Raw genomic sequence first — 19,792 nt, 5'->3', positions numbered from 1 at the left:
AAATAAATAAATATGTATATAGAGACATACTGTAATAATTTGAAGTAAATAATGAAGATTAAAAACCAATTACAAACACAATTTGTATTTTGTTACAACATTTTTTTGAGTAAACTTATGACTTGTGTCATCATTTTGCCGAGTAAAATTCCGATTTTTATAATAATATTGCAAAAATTTTAAAGTTTTCTTCTACAATTGTGACGTTTGTCGAGTAAAATTACGACCCTTTTCATAAAATTGGCAATATTTTAAGCTTTTCTTGTAACAAGTGTGTGCAAAAATTTGAAGTGCTCCCCATCTGGCCAACATATGAAATAACAAGTGTGTGCAAGATATTGAAATTCGCCCCTTTTGGCCAAAATTAATTAAAAAAAATAAATAAATATGTATATAGAGACATACTGTAATAATTTGAAGTAAATAATGAAGATTAAAAACCAATTACAAACACTATTTGTATTTTGTTACAACATTTTTTTGAGTAAACTTATGACTTGTGTCATCATTTTGCAGAGTAAAATTCAGATTATTATAATAATATTGCAAAAATGTTAAAGTTTTCTTCTACAATTGTGACTTTTGTCGAGTAAAATTACGACCCTTTTCATAAAATTGGCAATATTTTAAGCTTTTCTTGTAACAAGTGTGTGCAAAAATTTGAAGTGCTCCCCATCTGGCCAACATATGAAATAACAAGTGTGTGCAAGATATTGAAATTCGCCCCTTTTGGCCAAAATGTATTTAAAAAAATAAATGAATATGTATATAGAGTCATACTGTAATCATTTGAAGTAAATAATGAAGATTAAAAACCAAATACAAACAAATCTTGTATTTTGTAACAACATTTTTTTGAGTAAAAATATGACTTATGTCATCATTTTGCGGAGTAAAATTCAGATTATTATAATAATATTGCAACACTTTTAAAGTTTTCTTCTACAATTGTGACTTTTGTCGAGTAAAATTACGACCCTTTTCATAAAATTGGCAATATTTTAAGCTTTTCTTGTAACAAGTGTGTATAAAAATTTGAAGTGCCCCCCCTCTGGCCAACATATGAAATAACAAGTGTGTGCAAGATATTGAAATTCGCCCCTTTTGGCCAAAATTAATTTAAAAAAAATAAATAAATATGTATATAGAGACATATTGTAATAATTTGAAGTAAATAATGAAGATTAAAAACCAATTACAAACAAATTTTGTATTTTGTAACAAAAAAATTTTGAGTAAAATTATGACTTATGTCATAATTTTGCAGAGTAAAATTCCGATTATTATAATAATATTGCAAAAATGTTAAAGTTTTCTTCTACAATTGTGACTTTTGTCGAGTAAAATTACGACCCTTTTCATAAAATTGGCAATATTTTAAGCTTTTCTTGTAACAGGTGTGTGTAAAATTTGAAGTGCTCCCCCTCTGGCCAACATATGAAATAACAAGTGTGTGCAAGATATTGAAATTCGCCCCTTTTGGCCAAAATTAATTTAAAAAAATAAATAAATATGTATATAGAGACATACTGTAATAATTTGAAGTAAATAATGAAGATTAAAAACCAATTACAAACAAATTTTGTATTCTGTTACAAAATTTTTTTGAGTAAACTTATGACTTGTGTCATCATTTTGCAGAGTAAAATTCCGATTATTATAATAATATTGCAAAAATTTAAAAGTTTTCTTCTACAATTGTGACTTTTGTCGAGTAAAATTACGACCCTTTTCATAAAATTGGCAATATTTTAAGCTTTTCTTGTAACAAGTGTGTGTAAAAATTTGAAGTGCTCCCCCTCTGGCCAACATATGAAATAACAAGTGTGTGCAAGATATTGAAATTCGCCCCTTTTGGCCAAAATTAATTTAAAAAAATAAATAAATATGTATATAGAGACATACTGTAATAATTTGAAGTAAATAATGAAGATTAAAAACCAATTACAAACACAATTTGTATTTTGTTACAACATTTTTTTGAGTAAACTTATGACTTGTGTCATCATTTTGCCGAGTAAAATTCCGATTTTTATAATAATATTGCAAAAATTTTAAAGTTTTCTTCTACAATTGTGACGTTTGTCGAGTAAAATTACGACCCTTTTCATAAAATTGGCAATATTTTAAGCTTTTCTTGTAACAAGTGTGTGCAAAAATTTGAAGTGCTCCCCATCTGGCCAACATATGAAATAACAAGTGTGTGCAAGATATTGAAATTCGCCCCTTTTGGCCAAAATTAATTAAAAAAAATAAATAAATATGTATATAGAGACATACTGTAATAATTTGAAGTAAATAATGAAGATTAAAAACCAATTACAAACACTATTTGTATTTTGTTACAACATTTTTTTGAGTAAACTTATGACTTGTGTCATCATTTTGCAGAGTAAAATTCAGATTATTATAATAATATTGCAAAAATTTTAAAGTTTTCTTCTACAATTGTGACTTTTGTCGAGTAAAATTACGACCCTTTTCATAAAATTGGCAATATTTTAAGCTTTTCTTGTAACAAGTGTGTGCAAAAATTTGAAGTGCTCCCCATCTGGCCAACATATGAAATAACAAGTGTGTGCAAGATATTGAAATTCGCCCCTTTTGGCCAAAATGTATTTAAAAAAATAAATGAATATGTATATAGAGTCATACTGTAATCATTTGAAGTAAATAATGAAGATTAAAAACCAAATACAAACAAATCTTGTATTTTGTAACAACATTTTTTTGAGTAAAAATATGACTTATGTCATCATTTTGCGGAGTAAAATTCCGATTATTATAATAATATTGCAACACTTTTAAAGTTTTCTTCTACAATTGTGACTTTTGTCGAGTAAAATTAAGACCCTTTTCATAAAATTGGCAATATTTTAAGCTTTTCTTGTAACAAGTGTGTATAAAAATTTGAAGTGCCCCCCCTCTGGCCAACATATGAAATAACAAGTGTGTGCAAGATATTGAAATTCGCCCCTTTTGGCCAAAATTAATTTAAAAAAAATAAATAAATATGTATATAGAGACATATTGTAATAATTTGAAGTAAATAATGAAGATTAAAAACCAATTACAAACAAATTTTGTATTTTGTAACAAAAACATTTTGAGTAAAATTATGACTTATGTCATAATTTTGCAGAGTAAAATTCCGATTATTATAATAATATTGCAAAAATGTTAAAGTTTTCTTCTACAATTGTGACTTTTGTCGAGTAAAATTACGACCCTTTTCATAAAATTGGCAATATTTTAAGCTTTTCTTGTAACAGGTGTGTGTAAAATTTGAAGTGCTCCCCCTCTGGCCAACATATGAAATAACAAGTGTGTGCAAGATATTGAAATTCGCCCCTTTTGGCCAAAATTAATTTTAAAAAATAAATAAATATGTATATAGAGACATACTGTAATAATTTGAAGTAAATAATGAAGATTAAAAACCAATTACAAACAAATTTTGTATTCTGTTACAACATTTTTTTGAGTAAACTTATGACTTGTGTCATCATTTTGCAGAGTAAAATTCCGATTATTATAATAATATTGCAAAAATTTAAAAGTTTTCTTCTACAATTGTGACTTTTGTCGAGTAAAATTACGACCCTTTTCATAAAATTGGCAATATTTTAAGCTTTTCTTGTAACAAGTGTGTGTAAAAATTTGAAGTGCTCCCCCTCTGGCCAACATATGAAATAACAAGTGTGTGCAAGATATTGAAATTCGCCCCTTTTGGCCAAAATTAATTTAAAAAAATAAATAAATATGTATATAGAGACATACTGTAATAATTTGAAGTAAATAATGAAGATTAAAAACCAATTACAAACACAATTTGTATTTTGTTACAACATTTTTTTGAGTAAACTTATGACTTGTGTCATCATTTTGCCGAGTAAAATTCCGATTTTTATAATAATATTGCAAAAATTTTAAAGTTTTCTTCTACAATTGTGACGTTTGTCGAGTAAAATTACGACCCTTTTCATAAAATTGGCAATATTTTAAGCTTTTCTTGTAACAAGTGTGTGCAAAAATTTGAAGTGCTCCCCATCTGGCCAACATATGAAATAACAAGTGTGTGCAAGATATTGAAATTCGCCCCTTTTGGCCAAAATTAATTAAAATAAATAAATAAATATGTATATAGAGACATACTGTAATAATTTGAAGTAAATAATGAAGATTAAAAACCAATTACAAACACTATTTGTATTTTGTTACAACATTTTTTTGAGTAAACTTATGACTTGTGTCATCATTTTGCAGAGTAAAATTCAGATTATTATAATAATATTGCAAAAATTTTAAAGTTTTCTTCTACAATTGTGACTTTTGTCGAGTAAAATTACGACCCTTTTCATAAAATTGGCAATATTTTAAGCTTTTCTTGTAACAAGTGTGTGCAAAAATTTGAAGTGCTCCCCATCTGGCCAACATATGAAATAACAAGTGTGTGCAAGATATTGAAATTCGCCCCTTTTGGCCAAAATGTATTTAAAAAAATAAATGAATATGTATATAGAGTCATACTGTAATCATTTGAAGTAAATAATGAAGATTAAAAACCAAATACAAACAAATCTTGTATTTTGTAACAACATTTTTTTGAGTAAAAATATGACTTATGTCATCATTTTGCGGAGTAAAATTCCGATTATTATAATAATATTGCAACACTTTTAAAGTTTTCTTCTACAATTGTGACTTTTGTCGAGTAAAATTAAGACCCTTTTCATAAAATTGGCAATATTTTAAGCTTTTCTTGTAACAAGTGTGTATAAAAATTTGAAGTGCCCCCCCTCTGGCCAACATATGAAATAACAAGTGTGTGCAAGATATTGAAATTCGCCCCTTTTGGCCAAAATTAATTTAAAAAAAATAAATAAATATGTATATAGAGACATATTGTAATAATTTGAAGTAAATAATGAAGATTAAAAACCAATTACAAACAAATTTTGTATTTTGTAACAAAAAATTTTGAGTAAAATTATGACTTATGTCATAATTTTGCAGAGTAAAATTCCGATTATTATAATAATATTGCAAAAATGTTAAAGTTTTCTTCTACAATTGTGACTTTTGTCGAGTAAAATTACGACCCTTTTCATAAAATTGGCAATATTTTAAGCTTTTCTTGTAACAGGTGTGTGTAAAATTTGAAGTGCTCCCCCTCTGGCCAACATATGAAATAACAAGTGTGTGCAAGATATTGAAATTCGCCCCTTTTGGCCAAAATTAATTTTAAAAAATAAATAAATATGTATATAGAGACATACTGTAATAATTTGAAGTAAATAATGAAGATTAAAAACCAATTACAAACAAATTTTGTATTCTGTTACAACATTTTTTTGAGTAAACTTATGACTTGTGTCATCATTTTGCAGAGTAAAATTCCGATTATTATAATAATATTGCAAAAATTTAAAAGTTTTCTTCTACAATTGTGACTTTTGTCGAGTAAAATTACGACCCTTTTCATAAAATTGGCAATATTTTAAGCTTTTCTTGCAACAAGTGTGTGTAAAAATTTGAAGTGCTCCCCCTCTGGCCAACATATGAAATAACAAGTGTGTGCAAGATATTGAAATTCGCCCCTTTTGGCCAAAATGAATTTAAAAAAATAAATAAATATGTATATAGAGACATACTGTAATAATTTGAAGTAAATAATGAAGATTAAAAACCAATTACAAACAAATTTTGTATTTTGTAACATTTTTTTGAGTAAAATTATGACTTATGTCATCATTTTGCCGAGGAAAATTCCGATTATTATAATAATATTGCAAAAATTTTAAAGTTTTCTTCTACAATTGTGACTTTTGTCGAGTAAAATTACGACCCTTTTCATAAAATTGGCAATATTTTAAGCTTTTCTTGTAACAAGTGTGTGTAAAAATTTGAAGTGCTCCCCCTCTGGCCAACATATGAAATAACAAGTGTGTGCAAGATATTGAAATTCGCCCCTTTTGGCCAAAATTAATTTAAAAAAATAAATAAATATGTATATAGAGACATACTGTAATAATTTGAAGTAAATAATGAAGATTAAAAACCAATTACAAACACAATTTGTATTTTGTTACAACATTTTTTTGAGTAAACTTATGACTTGTGTCATCATTTTGCCGAGTAAAATTCCGATTTTTATAATAATATTGCAAAAATTTTAAAGTTTTCTTCTACAATTGTGACGTTTGTCGAGTAAAATTACGACCCTTTTCATAAAATTGGCAATATTTTAAGCTTTTCTTGTAACAAGTGTGTGCAAAAATTTGAAGTGCTCCCCATCTGGCCAACATATGAAATAACAAGTGTGTGCAAGATATTGAAATTCGCCCCTTTTGGCCAAAATTAATTAAAATAAATAAATAAATATGTATATAGAGACATACTGTAATAATTTGAAGTAAATAATGAAGATTAAAAACCAATTACAAACACTATTTGTATTTTGTTACAACATTTTTTTGAGTAAACTTATGACTTGTGTCATCATTTTGCAGAGTAAAATTCAGATTATTATAATAATATTGCAAAAATTTTAAAGTTTTCTTCTACAATTGTGACTTTTGTCGAGTAAAATTACGACCCTTTTCATAAAATTGGCAATATTTTAAGCTTTTCTTGTAACAAGTGTGTGCAAAAATTTGAAGTGCTCCCCATCTGGCCAACATATGAAATAACAAGTGTGTGCAAGATATTGAAATTCGCCCCTTTTGGCCAAAATGTATTTAAAAAAATAAATGAATATGTATATAGAGTCATACTGTAATCATTTGAAGTAAATAATGAAGATTAAAAACCAAATACAAACAAATCTTGTATTTTGTAACAACATTTTTTTGAGTAAAAATATGACTTATGTCATCATTTTGCGGAGTAAAATTCAGATTATTATAATAATATTGCAACACTTTTAAAGTTTTCTTCTACAATTGTGACTTTTGTCGAGTAAAATTACGACCCTTTTCAAAAAATTGGCAATATTTTAAGCTTTTCTTGTAACAAGTGTGTATAAAAATTTGAAGTGCCCCCCCTCTGGCCAACATATGAAATAACAAGTGTGTGCAAGATATTGAAATTCGCCCCTTTTGGCCAAAATTAATTTAAAAAAAATAAATAAATATGTATATAGAGACATATTGTAATAATTTGAAGTAAATAATGAAGATTAAAAACCAATTACAAACAAATTTTGTATTTTGTAACAAAAAAATTTTGAGTAAAATTATGACTTATGTCATAATTTTGCAGAGTAAAATTCCGATTATTATAATAATATTGCAAAAATGTTAAAGTTTTCTTCTACAATTGTGACTTTTTTCGAGTAAAATTACGACCCTTTTCATAAAATTGGCAATATTTTAAGCTTTTCTTGTAACAGGTGTGTGTAAAATTTGAAGTGCTCCCCCTCTGGCCAACATATGAAATAACAAGTGTGTGCAAGATATTGAAATTCGCCCCTTTTGGCCAAAATTAATTTTAAAAAATAAATAAATATGTATATAGAGACATACTGTAATAATTTGAAGTAAATAATGAAGATTAAAAACCAATTACAAACAAATTTTGTATTCTGTTACAACATTTTTTTGAGTAAACTTATGACTTGTGTCATCATTTTGCAGAGTAAAATTCCGATTATTATAATAATATTGCAAAAATTTAAAAGTTTTCTTCTACAATTGTGACTTTTGTCGAGTAAAATTACGACCCTTTTCATAAAATTGGCAATATTTTAAGCTTTTCTTGCAACAAGTGTGTGTAAAAATTTGAAGTGCTCCCCCTCTGGCCAACATATGAAATAACAAGTGTGTGCAAGATATTGAAATTCGCCCCTTTTGGCCAAAATGAATTTTAAAAAATAAATAAATATGTATATAGAGACATACTGTAATAATTTGAAGTAAATAATGAAGATTAAAAACCAATTACAAACAAATTTTGTATTTTGTAACATTTTTTTGAGTAAAATTATGACTTATGTCATCATTTTGCCGAGGAAAATTCCGATTATTATAATAATGCAAAAATTTCAAAGTTTTCTTCTACAATTGTGACTTTTGTCGAGTAAAATTATGACTCTTTTCATAAAATTGGCAAAATTTTAAGCTTTTCTTGTAAAATTGCGACCGTTATTGAGTAAAATTCAAACTTTTCTCACAATATTGCACAAATGTTCAGTAATTCTTCCATGACAGGCATGGTGTTCCTGGGATTAAAGGCCTCACCTTTTCTCCTCCAAACATATTGCTGGGTATTGTGGCCAAACAGCTCAGTTTTTGTTTCATCTGACATCACATGGACGAAGATAAGACCTTCTGGAGGAAATGCTCTGAAAGAAAAATGGAGCTGTTTGGCCACAATACCCAGCAATATGTTTCAAGGAGAAAAGGTGAGTGCCTTTAATCCAGCGTTTCTCAAAGTGTGGGGCGCGCCCCACTGGTGGGGAATAGAGACATGACAGGTGGGGCACGAGGAACGGGAGGAAATTTCACTTTGATTTTTTTGATTTTTTTATTATTATATTCTTTGATTTTTTTTTTTACTATGCTTTTATTTTCTATACACACTGGAAATCACTTTGTGATTCTGTCTGTGAAATCCGCTGTATAGATAAATGTAAATTACTTATTTTTCCTGTATGCTTTACATTTCTAGGTAGGAGCGAAAGTTTGACAGACAGCAACAGTAACTAATGGGGGCGGGGCTAAGCGGAAGCTTTGTGAATGGGGAGTCACTGTGCGAAGATTTGCTGTTTTGCAAATACATAAAAAATAGAGCCACTGCTGATGAGCTGTTCGAGATAATGGACAGTTTCCTCAAAGAACACGACCTTAAATGGGAAAACTGTGTGGGCTTTTGCTCTGATGGCGCGCATGGCAAAATCAAGAAACGGGCTGCAGGCTCTAATAAAGAGGGTTGCGCCAAATGCGCATTGGACACAATGTGTCATTCACCGGGAAGCACTCGCGTCAAGGCAGCTCAGCCCCGAATTCAATGAGGTTTTAACAGTGACAGTGTCAAGCCTGCAACCCCCATTTGAAAAGCTGTGCAGTGCAAAACAGGCTCATTGCAGCCACTAATGCTGGAGTACTGTAAAACTCATGTTCACTTGCCCTGTCCTCCTTTTTTTGGCAAAGATTGCAAAGTGGCACTTTTATTTTCATTTATTATTGAACTTGATGCAAGTTATTTGATTTATTATTGAACTTGATGCAAGTTATAACACTTTCATTTTATTTATTATTTAACTTGATGCAAGTTATAACACTTTTTTTGATTTATTATTGAACTTGATGCAAGTTATAACACTTTTTTTGATTTATTATTGAACTTGATGCAAGTTATTTGATTTATTATTGAACTTGATGCAAGTTATAACACTTTTGTTTTATTTATTGTTGAACTTGATGCAAGTTATAACACTTTTGTTTGATTTATTATTGAACTTGATGCAAGTTATTTGATTTATTATTGAACTTGATGCAAGTTATAACACTTTTATTTGATTTATTGTTGAACTTGATGCAAGTTATAACACTTTTGTTTGATTTATTATTGAACTTGATGCAAGTTATTTGATTTATTATTGAACTTGATGCAAGTTATAACACTTTTATTTGATTTATTATTTAACTTGATGCAAGTTATAACACTTTTGTTTTATTCATTATTGAATTGATGCAAGTTATTTTATTTGATATTGAACTTGATGCAAGTTATACCACAGCTGGACAGTTATTTTATTTATTATTGAACTTGATTTTATTTTATGTTATTGAGTTTGAATGTATAAAACTTGATGTTACTTGATGTTCGACAAATTTGAAAATGTTAAGCTTGGCATTAGCGTTCTGTTGGGGCGATGGGGGCAGGTGGGGCTTGAAAACTCCCCCTTGTCCAAAGTGGGGGATGACAAAAAAAGTTTGAGAACCACTGCTTTAATCCCAAGAACACAATGCCTACCGTCAAGCATGGTGGTGGTAGTACTTTTGACCCAGCAGATTTGCTCACATTTCCAGTAGACCCATAATGAATTCATAAAAGAACCAAACTTCATGAATGTTTTTTGTGCTCCAATCACTCTATCACAACAAAAATAAGAGTTGTAGAAATGATTGGAAACTCAAGACAGCCTCGACATTATGTTCTTTATGACAGTGGTCCCCAACTACCAAGCCGCGGCCCAGTACCGGTCCGCGGACCGATTGGTACCGGGCCGCACAAGAAATTTAAAAAAAAAAATTTTTTTTTAATTTTTTTTAAATATTTTTTTTAATGAAATCAACATAAAAAACACAATATATACATTATATATCAATATAGATCAATACAGTCTGCAAGGATGCAGTCCGTAAGCACACATGATTGTATTTAATTATGTAAAAAACAAAACAAAAAAAAAAACTTTTTTATTTTTTATTTTTTATAAATATACACCCCCCCCCGCCCCCCCTCCACCGGTCCGTGGGACAAATTTTCAAGCGTTGACCGGTCCGCAGCTACAAAAACGTTGGGGACCACTGCTTTACGAGACCGGGCTTTCTGCGCCGCCGCTCCCAGTCTGTGGAACGCTCTCCCTGACCACCTGAGGGCACCACAGACTGGGGATGCTTTTAAAAAAGGCTTAAAAAAAATTATTTTTAAAAAAGCCTTTTTTTTTTTAAAGATATATGCATACTAGTTATAGCTATTTGGCTGTTCTAGTTTTTATTTTCATTTTATTTCTTTATTATCTTTTTTTTTTTTTTTTGAATTAATTTTTTTAATACACTGTAGCACTTTGAGATTGTTTACTCAATAAGTGCTTTTTACAAATAAAATCTATTGTTATTATTTATTACATGTGTATGTAAATTTGGACCACGACTGTACGCTTAAAAAGAACACAGAAGCCGAACTGAAAACGGTGGATTTTGTGAACCTTTTCCATCCCACACTGTAAATCCAAACACATTGTTTTTGTTCCCCTCAAACTATTGTTGCCAGGACTTCCCCCTCTTTGCCAGAGTGCATATCTGAAGCAATGAAGCTGCCCGGAGTGTTGTCGTAAAATGGGCTTTTAAATCATCGCATTGCTGTCAGACATGCTGTACTCAGGTAACATCAAGCAACACATTCCCACAGCCGGGGGAAGGTAAAAGCTTTTTTTTTTCCAAGACACCTGTATACCTTATGTCGATAGCGCCTTCAAAAATGCAGTCATTAAACGCCAACGCGGAATAAATCATCATTCAGCTGTAGGTTAGGAAAAGGACACGTTCCTGCTAGTCAAACAACAAAGTGAAATTCACAGAAATATGGGGTTTTCATTAGATCAAGTTAGGTATGTACAAAACCCAAAAGCAGTGAAGTTGGCACGTTGTGTAAATGGTAAATAAAAACAAAATACAATGATTTGCAAATCCTTTTCAACTTATATTCAATTAAATAGACGGCAAAGACAAGATATTTAACGTTCAAGCTGGTAAACGTTATTATTATTTGCAATTATAAGCTCATTTGGAATTTGATGCCTGCGACATGTTTCGAAAAAGCTGGCACAAGTGGCAAAAAAGACTGAGAAAGTCATCAAACACTTATTTGGAACATCCCACAGGTGTGCAGGCTAATTGGGAACAGGTGGGTGCCATGATTGGGCGTAAAAGAAGCTTTCATGAAATGCTCAGTCGTTCACAAACAAGGACGGGGCGAGGGTCACCACTTTGTGAACAAATGCCTGAGAAATGTGTTTAAGAACAACATTTCTCAACCAGCTATTGCAAGGAATTTAGGGATTTCACCATCTACGGTCCGTAATATCATCAAAAGGTTCAGAGAATCTGGAGAAATCACTGCACGTAAGCGATGATATTACGGACCTTCCATCCCTCAGGCGGTATTGCATCGAAAAACGACATCAGTGTGTAAAGGATATCACCACATGGGCTCAGGAACACTTCAGAAACCCACTGTCAGTAACTACAATTTGTCGCTACATCTGTAAGTGCAAGTTAAAACTCTACTATGCAAAGCGAAAGCCATTTATCAACAACACCCAGAAACGCCGCCGGCTTTGCTGGGCCCGAGCTCATCTAAGATGGACTGATACAAAGTGGAAAAGTGTTCCGTGGTCTGACGAGTCCACATTTCAAATTGTTTTTGGAAACAGTGGACGTCGTGTCCTCCGGACCAAAGAGGAAAAAGAACCATCAAAATGCCCCTCTAAGTCACTTTTCAACCGTCATAAAATATTGTCCTAACTTTTGGGACGATACATGGACTTACAACTAGTTGAATGACCCCTCTGTCATGGCCTGAGGGGGTCTGTATCTCTCCCCCTGGCACTTGGCAACTTTGAGGAGGGTGGCAGGAACTAGAGGCGTGGGGGAAATAATCCATTTTTTAAATGCATCGCAATTCAGACATGGACGATTATAAAACCGATTAGTAAACGTCAATAATCGATAATCCATTTATTTACTGTATTTTCCGGACTATAAGGCGCACATAAAATCCTTTCATTTTCTCAAAACTCGACAGTGCACCTTATAACCCGGTGCGCCTAATGTACGGAATGATTTTGGTTGTGCTTACCGACCTCGAAGCTATTTTTTTTGGTACACGGTGAGATGATAAGTGTGACCAGTAGATGGCAGTCACACATAAGAGATATGTGTAGACTGCAATATGACTCAGGTAAACAACCCCAAAATTATACATACTGTAGATACATACATATACTGTACATACATATATACATAGATATATTTATAGATACATACACATATACATACATATACTTATACATATATACACATATACATACATATATACACATATACATACATATGTACATATATATATTTATAGATATATACACATATACATACATATACTTAAACATATATACACATATACAGTACATACATGTATACACATATACATACAAATACTTATACATATATACACATATACATACAGTATATATACCATATTTTCCGGACTATAAGGCACACTTAAAATAATTTTTTCCCCCTCAAAACTCGACAGTGCGCCTTATAACCCGGTGCGCCTACTGTACGGATTAATTCTGGTTTTGCTTACCCACCTCAAAGCTTTTTTATTTGGTACATGGTGAAATGATGTGTGCCCAGTAGATGGCGGTGAAACATAAGAGATATGTGTAGATTGCAATATGATGGCAGTCACACATAAGAGATACGTGTAGACTGCAATATGACTCAAGTAAACAACACCAAAATTATACATATTGTATATACATACATATACGTATAGATATATACACATATACAAACATATATACATATAAACAATACAGTATATATACACCGTATTTTCCGGACTATTATTTTTTTTCCTCAAAACTCGACAGTGCGCCTTATAACCCGGTGCGCCTAATGTATGGATCAATTCTGGTTTTGCTTACCCACCTCAAAGCTATTTAATTTGGTACATGGTGTGATGATAAGTGTGCCCAGTAGATGGCAGTGAAACATAAGAGATACGTGTAGACTGCACTAGGATGGCACTATGACTCAAGTGAACAACACCAGCATTTTATATGTTCCATTGAAAATATAGAACATTACACACGGCGCTCAAAAATCTATGAAAATGTTTTAGTACGACTTTGGTAAGCTATGAAGCTGCACCGCTTGATGTGCTTCAACATAGGAGTATTATTATTTTGTGTAATAGGTAAGACACATTATCTGGCGTTTTGTTTCGCAATATTATGCAAAAGCAACTTTTCTTACCTTCTGGTACCTGCTGATCTGTATTTGGGATCTGCATAAGTCCTGAAAATGTGCGCGTCCGCCTTTGTAGTCGATAATCGTCTTCTTTTTCTCTATCTACTTGTTATGGGACATTCATCCTCCGCTGTTGCCATTTCTAATATAAAGTAGTGTAAAGTTCTTACTTATATCTGTCAGTAAACCCGCCATGAAAGCGCTAAAACATACCGGTGTAGTGATTTCACATTATTCACCCAAGGAACTTTAGTTGTTAGAGAGTTATGGTCGGACGGTTTTTCCCGTGCCTTGTTGTTGTTTCCGGATGAGGAGATGCTGTCATTAAAAACATTTGCGCCATCTTTTGACACTTTTCCCACTCCCGTCCTTGCACGCTACACCGCTACAACAAAGATGACGGGGAGAAGACGCTGCCGAAGGTGAGGGTGAAAACGTCCCTCTGCGAGGAGACGGTCCTGCGCATGACTGACTTTTCCATCTATTTCTGCTAGCAGGCAGACGCGTCGGGCAGAGGGCTGGGAGCTGTTTTGTCCCGGCGGGTGGGGGGCGTCGACCACCCCGAACGGTACATCAGCCGGAAGCTCTCGGACCGGGAGGCGAGGTACAGCACGGTGGAGAGGGAGTGCCTTGCCATCCGGTGGGCGGTTGGGGCCGGGGTGCTCTTTCAGCCTCTGCTCGGACCACAAACCCCTCCAGTGGCTCCACCGCATGAAGGATGCCGACGCTCGGATCACCCGTTGGTATCTCGTTTTGCAACCCTACAACTTCCGAGTGATCCACAGACCGGGGGTAGAGATGGCTGTGGCCGACTTCCTCTCTCGCTCTCATACGGAGGGGGGGGTAGGCGCGGCCGGACGGCTTCCCGGCCTGAGTCTGGCGGTGGAGGTATGTGGAGGGGGGCGTGGTCGGCCCGCTTCCTGCGGGAAGGGAGTGTGTATGGCCCGGCTTCAAAGCCCAGCTGGCAGGTGAGTAGATTGCCCAGCTGGGGTTGGTTATCTAATCACCTGTCTCCTTTATCAGCAGCAAGTTCTTACTTATATATGTCAGTAAATTCGCCATGAAAGCCCTAAAACATACCGGTGTAGTGAGTTTACATTATTCACCCAAGGAACTGTAGTTATTAGAGCGTTCCGGTCAGACAGTTTTTCACGGGCCTTGTTGTTGTTTCTGGATGAGGAGATGCTGCTCATTGTTGATTCAAGTAAAGTCTGAATGTCATTAAAACAAGTTAGCTCCATCTTTTGACACTTTTCCCACCCCCGTCCTTGCACGCTACACCGCTACAACAAAGATGACGGGGAGAAGACGCTGCCGAAGGTGAGGGTGAAAACGTCCCTCTGCGAGGAGACGGTCCTGCGCATGCCTGACTTTTCCATCTCTTTCTGCTAGCAGGCGGACGCGTCGGGCAGAGGGCTGGGAGCTGTTTTGTCCCGGCGGGTGGGGGGCGTCGATTGCCCCGTACTGTACATCAGCCGGAAGCTCTCGTACCGGGAGGCGAGGTACAGCACGGTGGAGAGGGAGTGCCTCGCCATCCGGTGGGCGGTCGGGGCCCTCCGGTATTACCTGCTGGGGCGCTCTTTCAGCCTCTGCTCGAACCACAAACCCCTCCAGTGGCTCCACCGCATGAAGGATGCCGACGCTCGGATCACCCGTTGGTATCTCGCTTTACAACCCCATACTTGCCAACCCTCCCGATTTTTCCGGGAGACTCTCGAATTTCAGTGCCCCTCCCGAAAATCTCCCGGGGCAACCGGGCGTGCTGTGATGGCACTGCCTTTAGCGTCCTCTACAACCTGTCGTCGCCTCCGCTTTTTCACCGTACAAACAGCGTGCCGGCCCAGTCACATGTTGCATGCGGCTTCTGCATACACACGAAAGTGACTGCAAGACATACTTCATCAACAGCCATATAAACAACTTTAACACTGTTACAAATATGTGCCACACTGTGAAGCCACACCAAACAAGAATGACAAACACATTTCGGGAGAACATCCGCACCGTAACACAACATAAACACAACAGAACAAATACCCAGAATCCCTTGCATCCCTATCTCTTCCGGGCTACAATATGACCCCCCCCCCCCCCTCCCCAGTCTCCCGAATTCGAAGGTCTCAAGGTTGGCAAGTATGTACAACCCTACAACTTCTGAGTGATCCACAGAACGGGGGCAGAGATGGCTATGGCCGACTTCCTCTCCCGCTCTCATACGGAGGGGGGAGGGGTTTAGTAGGCGCGGCCGGACGGCTTCCTGGCCCGGGTCTGGCGGTGGAGGTATGTGGAGGGGGGCGGGGTCGGCGCGCCTCCTGCGGGAAGGGAGTGTGTATGGCCCGGCTTCGAAGCCCAGCTGGCAGGTGAGTAGATTGCCCACCTGGGCATGGTTATCTAACCACCTGTCTCCTTTATCAGCAGCGTCCGAGGCCATGAGGGGGAGGGCTGATGAGAGCAGGAAAAAAACCCCACGCGAGCGAGAAGGAGGTTGCTGGCGAGACAGCCCTGAACATTGTCAAATACCAAAAATAAAGACTTGTTTCAACCCTGTACTTCGGGCTCACGAAGATTCTGTCCGTCCCAGGGGAACCCACCACGGAGGAGACTGTCACACACGTAAATAAGACCGCCCACAAAACGGCGCATCCAGAAGCGACTGTCAGAAAGTGGTCTGTAAAATATAATCTATGCAACATTTTGACCAAAGAACCACCATTACATGTTATGTAGACCACAAGGAAGTCTTTTATATTTACAAAAAAAAATCATAATAAGACCCCTTTAATGCGCCCTATGGTCCGGAAAACACGGTACTAATGACCTAAATAAAATATTTTTTTAATCTTCTCTGACTTCTTCGCTCCCGCTCACACCCATTCCACCCCATAGCCCCTCTGGCTGTAGTCGTGTGTTGAATAAGGTCCAGACTGAGGTCATTATTGTTTCCGTCTCAGACTGAGACTAAATTGTGTCTTTGAAAAGTTGCATCCGGAAAAAACTTACAACGTGACTTGTGAGAAGGCTTGCCAACGTCCCGCATTTAGAAACAACAGCACGCATCCCATAATGAGCCTGAAATGGGACCCCGCTTTGTCCCGTATTACAACGGAAATCAAAAAATAGTCAAACATCGAGGGAATTAACATCCACATAAAACACATTTTTCATGCTCTGTAGACCATTGACTCACCAATGAGAGAATACCAACCCGTCCACAGTTAGGGTAATGGCAGGATTGGATCCCTGGCTTCGGGAAGGGTGCAAACATAAGGTTCTAACTGGAAAAACATGAAAAGATAGCTTTTTATTTTATTCCGGAAAATTTTCTTCCGATGCATTTCTATTTTTCCAAAACAGGATGGGATTTTTTGGGGGGTTTCTCAGTAGTATTTATCACTTCCTTTTCACACTTTATTCTGACCTCAAATTGCTTTTTGGGACATGCATGCGTATATTTGTGCATTGTGGAGGGGGGGGCGTGGCCTGCGGACCAGCAGAAAAACGGGGTGTGCCAGGACCGGCTTCGAGATCAGCGACAAGGTGCGTAGAGGGCAAACCTGGGCCTGGTTATCTAATCACCTGTCGCTCTGTTAAAAGGCAGCAGCCGGGGAGGAGAGACGGGTGTTGGAGTTGGAGCGAGAGCGAGCCGGAGACAGACACCGAACAATTGCTGAAAAGCAAGAGACTTTATCACGAAAACAAAACAGTTTTGTAACACTGAACCGGGCTGTAATGTCAGTGCTTGGTGGTCCGAGGAACCCCCTGGAGGACGACCTCCACATGCATATACACTATATTGCCAAAAGTATTTGGCCACCTGCCTTGACTCACATATGAACTTGAAGTGCCATCCCATTCCTAACCCATAGGGGTTCAATATGATGTCGGTCCACCTTTCGCAGCTATTACAGCTTCAACTCTTCTGGGAAAGGCTGTCCACAAGGTCGCGGAGTGTGTTTATAGGAATTTTCCACCATTCTTCCAAAAGCGCGTTGGTGAGGTTGGTCGAGAAGGCCTGCCTCTCAGTCTCCGTTCTAATTCATCCCCTTTTCAGGTCAGGACTCTGTGCAGGCCAGTCAAGTTCATCCGCACCAGACTCGGTCATCCATGTCTTTATGGACCTTGCTTTGTGCACTGGTGCACAGTCATGTTGGAAGAGGAAACTGTTCCCACAAGGTTGGGAGCATGGAATTGTCCAAAATGTTTTGGTATTCCGGAGCATTCAAAGTTCCTTTCACTGGAACTAAGGGGGCCAAGCCCGACTCTTGAAAAACAACCCCACACCATAATTCCTCCTCCACCAAATTTAACACTCGGCACAATGCAGACCGAAATGTAGCGTTCTCCTGGCAACCTCCAAACCCAGACTGGTCCATCAGATTGCCAGATGGAAAAAGGTGATTCATCACCCTAGAGAAGGCGTCTCCACTGCTCTAAAGTCCAGTGGCGACGTGCTTTACACCACTGCATCCCACGCTTTGCATTGGACTTGGCGATGTATGGCTTAGATGCAGCTGCTCGGCCATGGAAACCCATTCCATGAAGCTCTCTGCGTACTGTACGTGGGCTAATTGGAAGGTCACATGAAGTTTAGAGCGCCGTAGCAACTGACTGTGCATCCACTGACCCTTCTCTGTCAGTTTACATGGCCTACCACTTGCCGGCTGAGTTGCTGTTGTTCCCAAACTCTTCCATTTTCCTATAATAAAGCCGACAGTTGACTTTGGAATATTTAGGAGCGAGGAAATTTCACGACCGGATTTGTCGCACAGGTGGCATCCCATGACAGTTCCACGCTGGAAATCACTGAGAGCGGCCCATTCTTTCACAAATGTTTGTAGAAACAGTCTGCATGCCTAAGTGCTTGATTTTATACACCTGTGGCCGGGCCAAGTGATTAGGACACCTGATTCTCATCATTTGGATGGGTGGCCAAATACTTTTGGCAATATCGTGTGCTTTAAAACTCAGCTGTTATCTGTTAATTCAGGTTATGTTAACGCTAAGCGTGCAGGCTTAAAAATATCAACATTCTAAATTGCTGACTTTGTTTAAATACTTTTTTGCCACTTAAGGACAATAAATGCCAGGTAGTTTAAGACTTTTAAACAGATTGCGAATACAATTATATATATTTTTTTTAAAAATGTACATTGTTTAAAATATTTTATTTAAATGTTGTCACGGCTATTTATTTTCCAGACATAGTCGGAAATACATGTCATAAAGCATCTTATAGATTCACCCGGTCACAACATAAGGTACACCCGCCAATCAAAACAGACTGCATAAAAAAAGGCTGCATTCATATTAGTGTGTGTCTAATGTCTGAATAAATATAAACCTTGTGGTGATGTTACAATGTAAAAAAAAACAAAAAAACTGCACAATTTACGGTAAAATACCGGCAGGTGTGATTGCCAGGAATTCATAGTGACAAAAAGGACATTATGTTGATGTTGTATCTGTTAATTTTACAGTTAACTGTTTTTTTGCTTACGGTAAATTGCTATGACCAACACGCTACAATATTCATAAAAAAAAAAAAATGCAGAAATTCTATTTTGAATGAATGTTTAAAAATGAGTATTTCCACATTCCTGCAAGTGTGTGGTGGCCTTGTGTGGTGTTCGGGTCTGTGGGACCCGTTTTCGATTTTTATTCAAAGAAAAATCATACAATTAATACATTTTTCAAACTGAGACTCACTGACTTTGGCTCATTTTCTGTGAAGAACATATTTCAGAATACATATTTAATGACCACACACCATACACCCCCCCTACACATTTCTATTACATATAAGATGTCCGGGTCCACTGGACCCGGGGCTAATAGAAGTGTGGAAATTGATGTTCTGTGTACCACACACACACACACACACACACACACACACACACACACACACACACACACACACACACACACACACACACACACACACACACACACACACACACACACACACGACTTGCCTACTTTGTGTGGACCCACGTTTGGTCAGTAGGTTGTGAGGGCCCCCCTTTCCA

Source organism: Entelurus aequoreus, linkage group LG14 (assembly GCF_033978785.1).
Source record: "Entelurus aequoreus isolate RoL-2023_Sb linkage group LG14, RoL_Eaeq_v1.1, whole genome shotgun sequence".
Lineage (NCBI taxonomy): Eukaryota > Metazoa > Chordata > Actinopteri > Syngnathiformes > Syngnathidae > Entelurus > Entelurus aequoreus.
This window is presented reverse-complemented; position numbering follows the sequence as displayed.